At 50.9% G+C, this 18,178-nt stretch overlaps 1 protein-coding gene across 1 annotated transcript in view; it reads right to left on the reverse strand.

Moving 5' to 3' along the window:
* The window catches only part of LOC122381928 (PTB domain-containing engulfment adapter protein 1-like), a 41,595-nt gene extending 32,428 nt beyond the window's left edge, over positions 1-9,167 (reverse strand). Inside the window, exon 1 of the mRNA XM_043366715.1 lies at positions 8,898-9,167. The gene's annotated coding sequence lies outside the window, so the exon portion shown is untranslated. The remainder of the gene's footprint in view (positions 1-8,897) is intronic.
* Positions 9,168-18,178: the final 9,011 nt, after the last annotated feature.

Raw genomic sequence — 18,178 nt, forward strand, 5'->3', positions numbered from 1 at the left:
TATTGGTGGATCGGTTTTGCAGCGCGTTTCCGAAGTACGTGATTTAGGCGTAATGCTGGATTCAAAATTAACATTCTCGGCCCACATCAACCACATAGTTTCAAAAGCAAACAGAGCTCTCGGCGTTTTGATTAGGTCTTTTCAGACTGGCCTCCCGAATAAAAAATTCTGCATGAAAACCTTGCAGGCTACGTACTTTGCGAACATTCGGTCCATCTTGGAGTACGGGTGCGTCATTTGGGGCGGCACGGCAGTCACATGTGGAGAGGCTGGAGCGAGTACAGCACAAATTTCTTATGTGGATGGCGTCGAAATCAAACAACATTGTGTTTAGCTCGCTGTCCTATGAACACCTGCTGCAGGTCTTTGAGATGCCCACTTTGAAAGCCAGGCGCATGCAATACGATATCATGTTTTTACGAAATGTTTGTCGCGGTCAGGTGGATACGCCATACCTCCTCAGCTGTTTTTCACTTCATGTACCCAGACGCACCACACGCCGACTTTCGCTCTTTGAGACTTCGTATGCCCGTGTGAACGCTGTGAAGACGGGAATTTTTAACCGGCTTCCTGAGATGATGAACAGCTTCCTGCGCGATGTTCCTAAAGCCGATGTTTTTGACATGAGCCTTTGTATGTTCAAAGGTCATGTCAGGAAGTATGTGAGAGCGATGCCATTGACATAGTGTTTTATCCATCATACTTCATGCTGTATACTTTTATCACAGTGCGTCTTGTTCTTAGTCAGGGGCGGATCCAAGGGGGGGTCACATGGGTCATGGCCCCCCCCCCTTGAGGCCCGGGGGCCCAAAGACCTGCCAGGGGCACCACCGGCCTATCAGGGGAATCACAGTCCTGACAGGGGCACCACAGGACCGCCAGGGGCACCACAGGCCTAGCAGGGACACCACGGGCCTGGTGCCCCTGGGCCCTGACAGGACTGTAACGCCCCTGACAAGCCTGAAGTGTCCCCGGCAGGCACGTGGTGCCCCTGACAGGCCTGAGGCGCCCCTGCAAGGCCGGTGGTGCCCCTGGCAGGCCTGTGGTGTCCATGGCAGGCCTGTGGTGCCATTGCTAGGCCTCTGGTGCTCCTGACAGGCTTGTAATGCCCCTGGAAGGACTGTGGTGCCCCTGGACCCTGACAAGCCTGAGGTGCCCCTGACAGGCCAGTGGTGCCCTTGATAGGCCTGTGGTGCCCCTGGCAGGCCTCTGGTGCCCCTGACAGGCCTCTGGTGCCCCTGACAGGCTTGCGGTGCCCTTGGAAGGACTGTGGTGTCCCTGGGCCCTGACAAGCCTGAGGTGCCCCTGACAGGCCCGTGGTGCCCTTGTTAGGCCTGTGGTGCCCCTGGCAGGCCTCTGGTGCCCTTGCTAGGCCGCTGGTACCCCTGCGCCCGGAGAGGACGGGTGCCCCTGAAAAGTCTGAAGTGCCCCTCGGCAGGCCCGTGGTGCCCCTGACAGGCCCAAGGTGCCCCTGCGAGGTCGGTGGTGCCCCTGGCAGACCTCTGGTGCCTCTGGCAGGTCTGTGGTGCCCCTGGCAGGTCTGTGGCGCCCCTGGCAGACCTGTGTTGACTGGTGCCCCTGCTAGGTCGCTGGTGCCCCCCCCACAGACCTGTGGTGCCCCTGGGCCTTGACAAGCCTGAGATGCCTGGCTATGACAGGCTCGTGGTGCCCCTGATAGACCAGTGGTGCCCTTGCTAGGCCTGTAGTGCCCCTGGCAGGCCTCTGGTGCCCCTGCTACCCCTGCGCCCGGAGAGGACTATGGTGCCCCTGAAAAGCCTGAAGTGCCTCTCGACAGGCCCGTGGTGCCCCTGGGCCCTGACAGGCCCAAGCTACCCCTGCGAGGTCGGTGGTGCTCCTGGCAGGCCTCTGGTGCCCCTGGCAGGTCTGTGGTGCCCCTGGCAGGCCTGTGTTGACTGGTGCCCCTGCTAGGCCGCTGGTGCCCCTCACAGGCCTGCGGTGCCCCTGGAAGGACTGTGGTGCCCCTGCCCCTAGGGGTGCTCATGGGCCCAACAGGCCCGTTGTGCCCCTGACAGGCCTGTCGTGTATACTTGCTAGACCTGTGGTGCCCCTGCTTCCTGGCAGGCCTGTGGTGCCCCTGGCGGGCCTGTGGCGCCCCTACAAGGCCGTAGGTGCCCCTGACAGGTTTGTGGTGTCCCTGGAAGGACTTTGGTGCCCCTGACAAGCCTGAAGTGTCAAGGACAGACCCTTTAGACGCCAGGGTCAAGTTCGTCGGACTGACAACGATTTGCTTACCTGATAACGTTCCTGGTAAGTACTCACTACTCAGCGTCCACAACATATATACACATAGCACATTCATATATACTTGCTTACAATTGGTAAATGTGGTTGTGGCTAAGAGTTAAGATACTGACTAAAAATAAAAAATAAAAATAAAAAACTGAAAATGGGGCACCACCAAAATGAAGTGGACGAAATCCGTTGAGTTTTTAATTTATCGGATACGTAGTATTTTTTTTTAGTTTGTACACACATCTATCATCTATGACATGACATAAAAACACACACAAAAACACGCTGCACATTCACTCACTCAGATGCTACCATACTACCCACCCGGCTCTACGTACCCCGACACTGCGTCCCGTTTCATTTCAGCCAGCAGCGATGCGTAGGTGGCCAGCCGATTGGGGCGCGGCGACCCTGGCGACACTTCGGAGCAGCTGGGCGCGATGCTCAGGAGCTGGTCGGTCAGCTCCTGAGTAGTTGCCACTCTCTCATCGACTGACCGGGGAGCGGCGCGTGGCTTCAGGTACTGCGCCAGCTCGGGGTCGTCCAGTGGGTTGCGGCTAGGCAACGCGCAGTGCAGCTCACCGACGCCCAGCGGCTCCTCCCGCAGCCCGTTGCGCCGGTTTTGCACTGTCCGTCCCCTCCACGTGCCAGTCTCTTGTTCCCGCCGCTTCTGCTGCACCTCATGTTCAGCCGTTTGCAGGATGCTTGCCGCGTTTCCTCTGACAACAGCCAGAGCCAGCCGCTGCCAAAGCCAGGCTGTCTCTCGACGGTCTTCCGTTACGGAGGCGATCCTTGCACCGAGCTCCCGAACAAACACCTTTGTGGAAGGACCACAAGCTCCAGATGTCTCGAAGGCCAGAGGTTCAAAGTGGAAGCGCTGCGTGAGATCATCGTACTTCTTGCGCTTCTTGACTTCAGCTTCGCGTGCAGCTGTTCCGGCTGAGGTAGCGGCTGCCAGCACATGGCTATCGGCGTATGTGTTGACGCACGTGGCATCCCAAGCTAGGCACATACCGTTTTTGAAAGGAAATATGCTGATGCCGTCGGGGCGCTTGCCGTCTCCACGGTCAACTCCTGTTGGCTCCAGAAGAGAGGGAATCCTTGCCGACTGCAGTGCTCGCCTTACGATGTCGTTCAACGCGGTGTGTCTAGGGTGTCTCCCGGCGCTGAACTTGCAGGTAAGGGCATGGTATCCCTTACTGTCCGCTATTGAGCCACATCTGCAGCGGTGTGGACGGCAGACATCGGCTCCCAAGCGAAGGGCGATGGCGACTCGCAGGGTTTCTCGGTCTAGAAGTGTTCCCAGGTTGGCAGACGGTGCAGCATGGAGCCATGCACCGCTTTCTGGTGCTGCAGTGCTCAGCAGACGAGCACGATCATACTGATTTGCTTCTGAGAGCAGTTTTTCCTGCTGCTGTTTTGCCAGGACTGCATCCCATGCCTTTTGCTTCAGCTGTTCGTCTCTTTCGGGTACGTTTTCACCTCCAGCTGCCTCTTGCCAGTCGTTGACGGCCTTTTCACGCTCTTCTGTGACACATGCAGTCATAGAGTCTGGTAAACAGGAGTAGATGATTCCATGGCAGGCATGCAGTGAAGAGACGTAGCTTGGTAGAGCGACATCGACCAGGAGCCGGAGTCCGAGACCGCCATATCGAGTCGGGAGGACAGCCTGTTCCCAACTGGCTCCTGTGAGCTTGACGTTGCTGATGCTTGTCAGAGCCGACTGCATGACTGCGTCCAGCTGGCTGAGCAGACTGGCTTGCCGGTAGAGTGGAGAAGCTCGCAACAGATATTGAAGCTTCGGTAGCCAGATACAGTTGCGTAGCAGGAAGAGCGCGGTGTGGGCGTCCAAGTGATGTAAGCGCTCTACCATGTGCTTGAGCTCACCCTGTTTTTCTTCCATGACGGTATCGGCTGCTGCTTCAGTGATGGGAGCGCCAAGAATGGTCTGCTCCGAAGCGCCGAGGACAGCTGCACCTGGGATAAGCTCGTGAATTCTTCTCACTGCCTGCATTGCCTCTTCATCAGCGCTGCCATCTGGCAGAATTATCTCGCACTTGGGTATAGGTACACTGTAAACCAAATTGACAAGTCTTGTGTAATATAACCAATCATCTCTTGGTATGTTTACCAACTGATACTTTTTAAACAAGCCGTTGTCTGGTGCATTGCTTGTCAGGTGACAACTACGAGTCAATAGATACTATGCACACCAACTTCTCAGTATCCAGACCAACTCTACATTTGTTTCAACGTTTGTTTCTTAACCAGTTTTGGAAACTTGTTGCCGCATGGTTATTTAACCGGCGCCTAACTTGTACTAGTCAGCTGGTCAGCATACACATGGTCAGCTGCGCCTATGACGTCAGACTTGGCGGACCAATCAGCGGTCGCCGCCAGCCGTTAGCGGGCCCCGGCGCGGCGGTTTCGAACCAGCAGTTGTCGCGCGGCCGCCGTGCAGCCTGGAGCAGCGACGAGGGCTGTTCCAGCATTTCTGCAGTAAAAAGTGAAATCTGTGAACTGTGGCGTTCGTGCTGTGAGTGAGGCCCCCTCTGGCCTGCGGGACGCACTAATCGTGCCTATACCCGCGTTCGAGACGCCTCCCTTCCCCTGCGCGCGCAATGTAAGTGGGCCAGACCTGTGCATGCACATGTGAGCAGATGTTTTGCGGTCGGTGTTTTTTATGTATAAATACATTTATTTGCCTTTAATTCAACTCTTTGTGTTTTTAACTTAACTGATGGACATATATGAACTGTAAAAGCTAATCTGGTTGGCGATCATGATTTATTCGAATTATCTGCGTGATCGTGCAACTGCCATGATTGTTATGGTCAATGTTCACGAAATATTCGTCATACGGGCATGTTATACTTCTGGCTTGATGCGGTGCACAAAACCATGTTCTTCCACATACGCAGCAGTTCTTGCTTCAAAGACTTATATGCTGACGGTGCACGATAGGCATACCCACTGGGTTATACCTCATGCATTTACCACATCCATTCGAAAATATGCACTCGGAATTGTCTCCAGTCAATAGTATTAATTACGTGACCGTAATAAATAGTAATGATCCCAGAAACTTCCGAATGGATGTGGTGTATGCATTCATTGATTATATAACTCATCAGTATTTCGTTTCTTGTCAGCGCAAGCCTTTGAGCAATAACTGATGCCAGTCATGGTATTGTGCACCACTTCCAGGCAAAAAATAACCTGTCCGTATATAAAATATTTCCTGAATCAGTATCGTCGCAATTGAAAACGAACGCGAATCGTAAGTTCTTAAGGTTATCAACGCAAACAAAGCGATTGTTGACAAGCTCGAACAGAGCGTTAGTACACTTACTTGTTGACAATTTGTAAGCTAGCAATGCCCAGTCAAAGGCTAGTTCATCAACAAACCAGGGGTTGGTGAACCGACAAGGAAACGAATATGCCTATCCAGAAGTTGGTAGGTCCACAAGGCCCAGACTAGTACTCAACAAGGTGACGCCTATGCGAATTGGAACCAAACTTGTAGACAAACTGTTAGTTTGTTGGCCAACAAGCCTGGGGTTGGTGAATCGACAAGGTATCGACAAGGTGACGCCTATGCGGATTGGAACCAAACTTGTAGACAAACTGTTAGTTTGTTGGCCAACAAGCCTGGGGTTGGTGAATCGACAAGGTGACGCCTATGCGAATTGGAACCAAACTTGTAACAAGGAGCCAACTTGTAGATTTGGTTTACAGTGTAGGGGCACCACTTCGATTCATGACCCTCCCCTTGGAGTTTTCCTGGATCCGCCCCTGTTCTTAGTGTATACTTTTATTGATTAGTCATATTTATATTAGGTATATTTTTATAGCAGGTATATTTTCACCATATTTATTTTTACTATATGCTTTTATTGTGTAGGCATGTAGCATGCAAAGCTAGTAGACTCTTATCTATTCTTTCTTTCGATGTATTCGTATGTTTTTGACTTCGCCTCTCAATGGGTACTGCCTGTTGGCGATGTTGTGAAATAAACAAATAAACAAATATTAGGAGGTATTGCTTCTTCCTGCGCACTGAAAGCATACAGAGGAAAAACATAAATATATAGGGTGTTCCGTGTTCAGTGTTCAGTAAAAATTGACAATCTTCAGAACGCTGTATACTAGACGTGCAGTAAGCAATTACGCTACTGATTAGCATATTATCAAAAACGAATATTTCTTAATAGGGCACGTGCTCAATAATTTGAAATAACTTCAGTTCAACAGTCGCGATGGAGGGCGTTTCGGAAGAGGACCGCCGAAAGGTCATTGGCAGCTTTTACCAGAAGCATAGCATTGGTCTATGGGAAAGGCATACACATATACGTACTTCTTGAAACTCGGAATTTCGAAGACAACCTCTTACCGGGCCATGAGAAAGATGGATAAAGGCGAGTTTCTAGTCAGAAAAACTGGAAGTGGTCGCAAAGCAAAGAAGATGACCTCTAAAAAGGCCAAGGCCCTGAAGAGGTACTTTGGGGTCTTGGAGAGAATCTTTGGGGGCCTCGCAGCGCAAGGTTACTATGATTGGTTACTGTGATGCTACTATACATTGATGGTATAAGGTTACCATTCACTTCCACACAACGACCATCGACGTTGGTGTGAGGCTTGAGTCATGCTTTCATCGCCTCTATTCTAAGCTGGAAATTAACTTCTTTTCTTATGCACTGAAAACTAACGAGGTCTTACTTGGTATTCCACACGCAGACCTTGGCCTACATTTACATAGAGCGCAGTTTCCCATACAAGGAATGTTTCAAGTTAATAGCTCAGTGCACTCAAACTGGTCATAATGCAATGACTAAGGGCAGACCGCTGGCCTTCAACGCTACTACACATTCTTCCGGCCGCCTTCGAGATTATGTAGGAAGCGTACCAGCTGCCACAAATGTTGAATAGCGCTTCACTTTGGTAGCCAGGAGTAAAACATTCTCACGTCATCCTCAATCCTCAACATTATCACGTCAGTCTAGATTTGATTTCGGCAAAATACAAATCACAAACAAATGCCATGGTTGGACTGTTGAGGGAAAAGGAAGGTGATCTGCATTACAGTAGACTTATAGCAATCACGAACAACGTTATGTAAATGGCTGCCTGAACAGCTGCAATCAGTTCTATGCATACCTTTAGAGGCCTAGGGGCCTGGGGACTTCCGCAATCGGCACCACCCAGTCCCTGTTCAGCGTTCGGGGTTACCGACGCCAGCGGCTGTCTAGTTTCCATAGCAACCAGCACTGAATCAAACACAGACATAATTAGGAAAGGTGTTAGAGACCATGATAATCAATGAAGTTGACAAGTGAATAGGTTTGAAAGCTGTTGCCTGGTGGCGTAATGCAGCGAAGGAAGCCAACAGCGTCAGCTTATGAAACGCCGGTATCGACTCTGAGGCCCGGACAACGCATACGGCCGCACTGCGGACCGTGGAGACGTGTATAACTGACATATTTACTTAAGCATGCACATGATGGTACAATTGTAAATACGGATAGAGGGAACTGAAAGTCGATACGCTTGTTCCGCTTGGTCACTTCATTGTCAAATCTAGGGGTAAGACTTTATGATCACTCAGTTATAAGGAAAACAAACAAACAAATCAACATATATCATTCCAGAACCTGACAATAGTTAAGTGGCTACCTACACGCCATTCGTATGAGCTATGGAATCATTGCAGGAACTGGATAACTGACGCAGTAAGGAACTAGCGTTCAACTATCCACCTTTGAAAAGATAATCACACCCTCTGATGTGATCTCCCACATTCCATCTCCTCTGTGAAAAGGTATCACAACCCCTAAATCCCCACAATGCTCCGCTCTGACTTTGGACCGGCTGCCGTGTCCCGGCAGCCGGCAGGTGAGGAGGCGTGGCGCGGTGACGGCGCCAGGCGTGACGTCACTGGCCGCCGGCGGCGGACTGCAGGTGGACGGCGGCTGATGGTCGACTGCCTACCCGACACGCAGCACACAGCCAACAGGGCGGAACTGTGCCGTAGCCGGGCGCTACCGGAGCAGCGGCCGCATACGCACCGTCAGCAAACTTTGACAAGTCACTGGCTAGGGACGGTCTCTTCAGTTTACCAAAAAGTGACCGATGTGACCTCATGACCGATATACGCTAAGCTCCCCAACCAAATTTGGTTAATGGTTGACAACCGACTAGATCACAACCAAAACAAACGACGGCGGTACGGGCAGTACGTCTGATCGATGTCAGATAATCGTGCGAACGTCCTTGTCCTACCTTGAACCGTGTCAACACATACGGCTCCGCTCCAGCACTGATTCAGGCCGACCTACGTGCACGAGTGAATGCAACAGTGATGTCCGTCCATCCCGGGCTGGGAGCCTTGCCTCAGCTATCAGACGCCAGGCACGAAACGAGCAAAACACAGACTGGAGAGTATAAACAACAGGGCGAAAGCGGCACGGCTCGGCGCTGTTTCGACACCGCAGCCGGAGAGCTCGGGCGCTGGGGAAGCACTTTCAAGCTGCCGCTCACCTGCGGGACGGGCTCAGGGCGGAGCCAACAGAGCGGGCGGCCAGTACCTACTGTCAGCCGTGAGCCGGGGAAGGAGCGCTGGCTGCCCTGCCCTCACCGACACTCACCTGTTGAGCACGAGTCCCGTCTCGGGCCGATCTGACAGAGTGCCACGGCCCTCTTCCTCCCGCACCGCTGCGCACTGCTCACCGCCGGGCCGTGCTGACCGCGCAACTGGCGGTCCGCCGGCGGCGACCGCGAGCCGCGCGGTACGGGCCGCCTCCAGCCGGCAGCGGCGGTGCCAGGCGCGCTGGAACGGGGGCACCGCGAGGCCGCCTCCGCCGCCCCGGCTCCGTCCCTCTGACCGCCGCCGGAATGGCAGGGAGGAAAACCTGCGCGCTTCCGCAGGGAAAAGGCACCGCGCCGCGGCACAGGCTCACCTCTGTGACGGACAGCTGATGTGGGCACTGCACAATGGAGGCCGCCCAGTGCCGCGAGCGCTGACCTCCCTGGCACATCCCCATCGGCGCGTCCCTGCCAGTTCCCGAGAGGCCGGCAAACCTGTTGGCTTGCCGAGGATTTTCCGTCGCCATGGCTGTGAATCAGGGAAGGAGTTCGACCTGTATCGGGAATCCTACAATCCAACAGGACCAACAGGTGTAACGTGCATCCAGATAAACAAAGCGCCGCGTTCTTAGCTTGGTGCAAGTTTGGTTAGATAGTGTGAGCATTGTGCAGTGTGCATGTGGCCAGGAAATGGGCCTCTGCCGACCGTGGCCTGCCTTATAATCAGATGAGCTGTCCGTGTTTTGCGGCGATAGCACAAAGAGTGCGGTGTGCAGCAGGGTCGTCGCCAAGGTCAGGGGGCAATGACCTTCCCTGAGTGACCCAAAGATTACTTTTCTTAGTTTGAAGCAATGAGCTCAATGCTTATATCATGTTAAGTTACAAGATGATGTTCTAAGTTCTAACACCATCTCACAATTAAAAACGATTTTGAAAATGCAGCGCAACGTTAAGTTGTTGACCGGTAAAGAACCAGCGAGCGCCGAGCACGGACAGTCAATAAATAAATATGGACGGTCAATAAATAATGTAAAATCATATATAGTCTGGCAAACCTAAGAAAGAATGGATTTAAAGTGCTGCGGCTGTTGATGCATGTGCATTTATATTGTGAGGGCTTTGTTTATCTGGATGCACGTTACACCTGTTGGTCCTGTTGGATTGTAGGATTCCCGATACAGAACGCGCATTTATATCTCTTCTCTCACAAGTTTTCACATAAATTTATCCGAACAATGCATTTCAGATGACTGCAACACGTGCAAAGTGATGGAGGCGCTTTAACTCTGTTCTTTCTTAGGTTTGCCAGACTATAGTATTTGCATTTTAATTTAGCCAATCGTTGGCACCACGACATAAGCCCATCACACATTTAGTGAAATTTCGTCTGCTATCAAGTAGGATTTTTTAAGCCTGTCCGATCGTCTGAAGTGCACAAATCAATGCACAAATGACAAATGAATAGGACGAAGTCCTACAGCACGAGACGAGCTATAGGACTGAACAGAAAGTGAAAAAGTAAAATCAAGAGTAGGATGATATTTTCGGTAGGTCAGTTTTAAGATATTGAGACCCAGTCACGTGTGCATTTCACTAGAGCATTAAAATGCCTAGGTAGTAGGTATGCTTTAACCCTCGCGGGCCCCCGGGGGGGGGGCGTTTTTCGCCCCCCCCCCCGGCGAATATTTGAGATAGCTCCCGAACGCTTAGGGATAAGAAAGCGAAACTTTCAGTACCTTTTCTCCCATCAATTTGACATCTTCTGAAATTTGCATCCTGCCGTCCTCTAGAACGCTTACTTTGAGATCACTACACATGTGCCGGTTTTTGCCTTTGACCTTGACCTCTGACCTTGAAAATTGACTTGAGGTCAAAAATTTTAGGTGCTTTAGAATCGTCTCGTAAAGACCTTTCGTTTGGTATCGCTTTTGTTTCCATAGCCCCCTTATTTACGGAGTTAGACGGGGGGGGGGCGAAAAACGCCTCCCCCGGGCTGCGGTGGTTGGGATTACCCCCGGGCCCGGCCGGGTTAACCCGCGAGTTGCTGGGGGGGGGCGTTAAACGCCCCCACTTTTTTCGCCGGGCCATAGCATAAAAACGGCGCGCCGCAGGCGCGCCAAATTTTGGGTGCCTGTAGGGAATTGATTGAAGTTTATTGTGACAAAGTTTCAAAAAAATCGGTCGGAAATTTTTTGAGATATCGAGGTTTTAGTGACGTCATGATTTCTGAGTTTTCGACCAAAAACGGCATATGTTCAAAAAATCATATAAAATCACAGAATAGACATACAGACATGCCGTAAACGCCATTAGACTGCCAATACCATGATCAATCAAATGGCTATCTTCGATTATTGATTATCGTTCCGCATTTTCCATAATCTTGAACTGAATCGTGGCAATTTCTCGTGACTACTTCACGACCATGATACATGCATTTCTTAAATTGAACTTTTTGAGCCAAATACGTACACATATGATAAAATGAATGTCACCATCGTGTTCTACGCCCCAAATTACCTATAAAACATGTGTCACAGGCTGCGAATATCAGTTTTGATTTTCGGGGATATGTGCCTACCCGGTTGACCTGACCTTGACCCTGACCTATGCTTGACTGACCCCTACATGGAGCTGACACTCTTGTAGGCCTTATATGATGGATTGTGCACCGTTTGGACAGAGTTTATGACGATAGGCGCCCATTGCGAAGTCCTGAAGTCCATGCTACTGAAAGCTCGATTTCAGGTGTTTGACCTGACCTTGACCCGACCTGTGACCTCAACATTCAACTTTAAAGTACTCATCTGAAGCGTCTCGTCGCGCTCTTTCGTTTGCCGCCTCGTGCGTTTCGCTGCGCCTATTGGTTCTCGAGTTATCGGCCGGGGGTGCGTTTAACGCCCCCCCCCCCCCCCCCAGCAAACGGTGGGTGGCGAAATACCCCAGCAACTGCCGGGTTAAGAAATCCGGCTTTATAGTGTGTTCCGTTTCATATCAACCTTGCAAGCAAAGTGACCTCCTTAAAACAGTGCGTGATCTCAGTACGCATTATATTGTAAGACGAAAGGCCACCCCACACTGGACCTCGCATGCGGGTTGCGAGTTTGCGAGTTTTGAGTTTGCGGGCATAATACTAATTCATAGAGTGATTAGACCGTATCTTTATGGTAACTTCTTGAATGCAGTGAAGCCGGTACACCTTCAGAAAATTACACATAGTCGCAATACCACCGCAACGAACCAAAATTGGACTCCAACGAAAAACCCGCAAACCTCGCAGATCTCGCAGACCTCGCAGCGAGGAAAATCGAAAGTTGGCTCAAAATCAACTTTTGGAATGCGATGCAAGGCGGCTCGCAAGCTAAAAACATGCAGACTCGCTTTTTAGATGGTAGTGTGAGTCACTCAGCCTAGATTGTATTATTCGATTTTGAAGAAACCCGAAAACCCAAAAACTCGCAACCCGCATGCGAGGTCCAGTGTGGGGCGGCCTGATGAATTGTCCCCAGTGCCAGTCGCAAGGCCATATACCTGGTGGCCCAAAAACGTCCCAAAATTTGAAAGTATATATCTCGAGTTACAATGCAAACAGTAATCTGAAAATTTTATCACATTTGCGTCACTTCTGTGTGCATCGGTATACTAAATTTTAAAGCTGTACATTCATTTTCCCGCTAGCACTCTTCAAGTTGAATAAAGTAGCACGTTTTTGGTTATTTTGCCGATTTTGAACCATGATGAGGTTTGGTTTAGACGTATACTGTGATAAAAAAAAACTAAAAAATAGAGCACGTGAATAACACCAGCACGTGTGTTATTATTTCATTTTTTTGTCATACATATGTGCCCAAATATTCCGACTCAAGACACACTTTGGTTCCAACAGGACGGCGGAACTGTCCACACAAACACCGCAGCTCGAGGCTGGCTCAGAGACAAGTTCGGGGCGGCCGGGTCATAAGCCGGCTGACGGATCGGCCATGGCCGGCTCGCAGTCCAGATTTGTCCCCGCTGGACTACTGGTTTTGGTCGGTGGCCATTTCAGAAGAACGAAGATGTGCTCCATCTTCTCTGCAGCAGCTGATCGGCCCAGTGGAGGACCTGGCGGCCGCCATGCATCGAGAGGATGTAACGCATGCCGTCTCTAGCATCCATCGACGAGCCGCTATATGTGTGGAAAGAGCCTCTGTGGAGACCGTTTAGATGGAAGCCTGCATGTCAGGCATAGTTAACAAAATGTTTATCTATTGTGGTTATCGTGATATATTTAAATGATGAAAATATGTTTCTGTCTGTCTTTGGGCGGTTTAAAAAACAACAGTCTACCAGAAAAACCCTGTAAAGCGGAATAAGATTCACCAAGGGGATGATTACAAAGATTTGGTAATCCAGGTTCTGAACACCGGGCACCGACTGATGGCGAGGACGTGGGCCTGCGCCCAGGCCACTGGCCTCCCTCTTCTAAACGGTCCACCAGTCCCGAGACCCCTCGGCCCAACTCCAGCCCCCACCCCAGACGGATACGTCTCCGACGCGCTACGTCAAAGAGCGTGAAGAGCTATATCGCCTGTCGGTGGAGCGGGTGAGCCCCTTTAGACCAGACCAGAGTGGAGTCTAATGGAGATTCCATTTAAGAACGTCAACTCCAAGCGGCAATACACCCAACACTTGACGCGCCTCCTGCGAGCATCCTACAATCCCCTTGACAATGACACGCGCCTCCTGGGACCGGACAATCCCCTCGAGAGCCTAGACTTCCGAGTCCTGGTGGCGGGCACCTCCTCGCAGGAAGCGGTGCGCAGCACCCTCTCGTTTTTTTTTTTAGGGAAAAGTACCCGACCGGGTACATAATGTGCATGACCCTAAGTGGGTGATCAAAATGATCGGGGGCAGGATTATCGTAGTTCAGGATGACCTCGAGCTGCGCTGGCAGCAGTATCTCGAGGCCCTGGGCAAGCTCATCGATTATGAGCTGTCGATGGCGGCTGACTCTCGAAAAGAGGCCAAGCGTGCCCGTCGAGACCGCAAAGTCGAGGCGTACCAGAACGACCCAGGTACGGAGAGTCGCGCCAGGGTCCGGGAGCGGGGCCTGCACTGGCTCCGCGAGATGCAGGAGTTCTGGTTTCAGGCGTGCGAAGATGATCCCGAGTCGGTGGCGAGGCTCTCCGCCCAAGTCCTTTACATTCTATCGAACCTGTTTCAAGGACAACGAACACAGGTGTTCGCCGAGGTAACAGTGAGCGAGTTCCGCCAGGGCCAGAGCACCGAGCACGGACGCTTTGTGGAGCACCAAGGCGGAAGGACAAAAGACGAACACAGAAGCGCGGTGGCCTTCCTGAAGGCGGAGGCGGAACTCACGAAGTTCTACCTTTAAGTATGTCAGGAAACACCTCCCAGACGCGCAAAACCGGAAGTCTTTCCCGCCAATCGGTACCCCGCCCAACTGGGACAGTCGCGCCAGCTGCTGGCCATCATCGGCGTCAGTACGGAGGAGCTGAAGAGTGAAGACCATAATGGCCATAATGGGGGTGGGGAACCGACTGTGGCATAATACCCTCTCTGTGGAAAAGATGCAGTCAGGGCAGCTCACCTATCCTCAGTTCGAAACACTATGCTCCCTCCGCCGCCACTCGGCCCCGACAGCTCAGCGAGATTATAATATGGAGTCCCGCCGCGAGCGAGACCTCTAAGGGGTGAAACAGTTCCTCACCCTGGCAGGCGTGGATCCTGACCCTCCATCCAGCATGGAACCCTTTCTCTTGGCGGACGTCGGGCCTGAAGTACCAGTCCCCCCGACTCACCCAGTCCCCCAGAAGACGCCCCTCCACGGACTGAAACCTCCCCTCTCCCACCAAACCCCGCTCCTCCCGCTACAGACATGGCCCACCAAACCTCGCTCCTCCTGCTACAGACATGGCCCACCAAACCCCGCTCCTCCTCCCGCTACAGACATGGCCCACCAAACCTCGCTCCTCCTCCTGCTACAGACATGGCCCACCAAACTCCGCTCCTCCCGCTACAGACCTGGCCCACCGAGGGAGCATTGGCAGGAAATACACGCCCGGCTGGCCACAGCACCCGCTATGTCCTTCAGGGGCAGGGGGCGCGGCTCCAACCGCCCGTGGAGCCATAGTGAGCTCGCCTACGCTTACATGCTGCTGGAGCGGGGGTTCCGTCCACGACAAGGGCTGTGAACCAGCGGATGCAAAACAATACAATTGAATAGAGCGAGGTGAGTGGGCGACACGTAACTGCCCTCTGCCTAAAACTCAAAGACATCCAGAAGAAGAAGTAATCAGTGTAATGAGCCCCCGCCACTAAGACCCTCCACCTCCATCGCTCCTACAGGGACCAGGGTGTTTCATGATGAATGTCAATTTCAAACTTGGGAATCCATGAAGGAAAAATGTGTCTAGCACGTGCAAACTTTAAAGCATTGTTGGAAATTAATGGACATTTTATATAAATGGCATTCAATGCAAAAATTGTCGTCATTCCTGTTTGAGAAGGGGATATGTCGGGGTCACCTCGCCGTGCTCAAAGTATTAAAACGCCATTTTCGAAAGAACAGCAGGCGTGGATAGTGTTACAGTTTGGAAGCTTTAAGAACGTCTCCCAATTGAGAAGAAAGTTTCGGCTTCACTTTACAGTTAACCTGAAACATCTACCCAGTTTTAACGCCTTTAAAAGGATCACTCAAAGGTTTATTGAAAGCAAAGGTCAGTTACGGCCGAAAGTTCCGACAGGGAATCGTCCTCCGAAACAGGATGTTGTCCAAAAGATTAAAGACTTCCGTCAACGCCACCAAAAGAATCAGAGGGCTGTATCCATTCGCATAATTGCGAATACCCTGAACCTCTCAGTTTCCACGGTTTGGCGCATCGCCAGAAACAGGGGTGCGGAGCGCGTATATTCGAATGCAGTATGAGCAGAGCATGGGTCCCGAAAAATTCCTCAGAAACTAGAGAAATTCTCGGACACACACGACGGCTACCATATGAATGCGGGCATTTATCTGAGGCGCATCGCGCCATTTCAATTTCGTTGCATTTCGTTGCGTACGATTTGTTGGTGACATGACCGAGTCCGCAGGCGTGCTACGAGGTTACAATGTGTTTCGGAGTTACTCTAGTCGGCCAGCGCTGCTCCAGAGTCGACATGCGTTTTGGAACGGTCTGTATCCAGGCTACGCTGTTTTCTCTGGGCATTATATGACTGTGAGTATGTCATTGTTCCTAATGTTATTGTAATAATAATGAAAAAGACTGTATGGAGTATATTTCTAGTCGGAGAAACATTTTCAAACTGTTATGCGGTCTCGCGTCACAAAAACCGTGCATGAGCTGCTTCGCAAAGTTGCACCTCTAACTTGTACGCTAAAGTGCGAAGTTCTAAGTCGTTAAGTTTAACCCTATTAGTGGCAGGCTCCTGGCTACCCCTATTAGTGGCAGGGGGGGGGCTGTTTACGACCCCCCTTGATATCTCGAGATCTAACGGGCCGATTTTCAAAATTCAAACGGCATTCGATTTCGCTCAACGAGATCTACATTTCTAAAAAAATAAAATTAAAAAATGTCAATAGGGGGGTAGAAGGGGGTAAAAACGGGCAAATTGCAGATACATTTTAGACTGTTTATCACGGCCAGGTTTCTGAACCAATCTTAACGCAACTTTTGCCGATCGATAGAGAATGAACCAGGAATTCACATAGATTTTAAAATATGCATTTTCAAGAATAATAGGCGGATACAGATCATTGAGATTGGGGGTACACAAAAAGTATAGTAAATAAGGTTTTTGTTGGTACTGTTTCTAAAAAGGGTGGCAATGGTCTTGTTATGTTACAATTTTCTTATGAGAGAACGACTAAAATTATATTGGTCATGCATAGGCGGTGTCAGGGCACCTATGTTGGGAGGTAAAAAATAACCCCCCTTTTTGGACGCCTGGATCCGCCTATTATAGCAAAAACGTGTCAAAAGAGGATGCACAATAACTTTGTATATGTTATCACATGATACCTTTCATTCGCTGTTCGTAAAACTGGTGCAGCATCGTGATCTTTGCCCAAATGACTCGCTTCACGAATAGGACCCCCCAATTCCCAGTGCTCTGGAGCCGCCCCTGGTAAAGTTATGAACTTGAAATTTTCAGGGAATGTGCCCAATTTAGTTTTAGGAAGTCAGAAAATTTCAGCATCGTAGCTTCAGCGGTTTCGGAGATATTCCCGAAAAACCTGAGGGGTGGATAAAAACAACCCCCCCTGCCACTAATAGGGTTAAGTTACGTATCTACTCCACGCCTAAGAGTAAAAAATCCCTTGTACGGTCTCTTCCCACGAAGACCGTAAATGAGGTGTTTGGGAAAAGTTGCACCTCTATGTAATATGTGGGTTCGATATACTGTGTGACGTTCCAAGAACTACATATTTGGGAAAAGTTGCACCTCCGGAGAGACGGACGGACGGACGGAGAGACGGATGGACGGACGAAGAGACTGGTGACGGACGGACGGAGAGAGTGACTGATGGACGGACGGATGGAGAAACGGACGGACGGATGGACGGACTGAGAGACGGAAGGGCGGGCGAACGGACGGAGAGACGGACGAGAGAGAGAGAGAGAGAGAGAGAGAGAGAGAGAGAGAGAGAGAGAGAGAGAGAGAGAAAAAAAAAGGGTGGTGAGAGAAAGGAGGATCAGATGAAGGAAAAGACTTAGAGATATGGATATTACTTGTCAGAGACTCGGGGAGGACGGGAAGGAGACTGATACCTATAGAGAGGAAAGATGAGTGAGCAAGGGGTTTGGGAGATAGGTAAGGAGACAGGGGAAAATGAGATTTTATTGCTCCGGTCCCAATAACACTTCCAAAATAAAATATAATTGGTCGTAATTATCGAATAAGAATCGGAAATTGTCAATTGAACGTCTGATTTGCTTACATCGATCCGCCCTATACCCTGTTTGACATGTTTGCACCAAAGCCAACTTGCAGGCTATACATCGAGCCAGTGGTATATACTATACAATAAATACATCTCTCCCGGTGGTATACCTGCATAGAGCCGAGACCTCCGGCTGTATTTTCCCACGATCAGCCGGATTGCAAAGCCGTGTATTTTTCGTCCGTTGCAGGCGGCCGGCGCAATCTCCGTGAAAGAAGCGCTCCAGTGACAAAAGCACGAGCAGATCGCCTAAATGCCGGTGGCCGCGAGAATTTCTCTAGTTTCTGAAGAATTTTTCGGGACCCATGCTCTACTCATACTGCATCCGAATATACGCGTGCGGAGCCGTGGAAATTACAGACGGTTCCGGCTGAGGAGAAAAAAATGGGCTCCGGCTCC

The sequence above is a fragment of the Amphibalanus amphitrite genome, unplaced genomic scaffold, assembly GCF_019059575.1.
Source record: "Amphibalanus amphitrite isolate SeventyFive unplaced genomic scaffold, NRLGWU_Aamphi_draft 000130F_arrow, whole genome shotgun sequence".
In the NCBI taxonomy this organism is placed as follows: domain Eukaryota; kingdom Metazoa; phylum Arthropoda; class Thecostraca; order Balanomorpha; family Balanidae; genus Amphibalanus; species Amphibalanus amphitrite.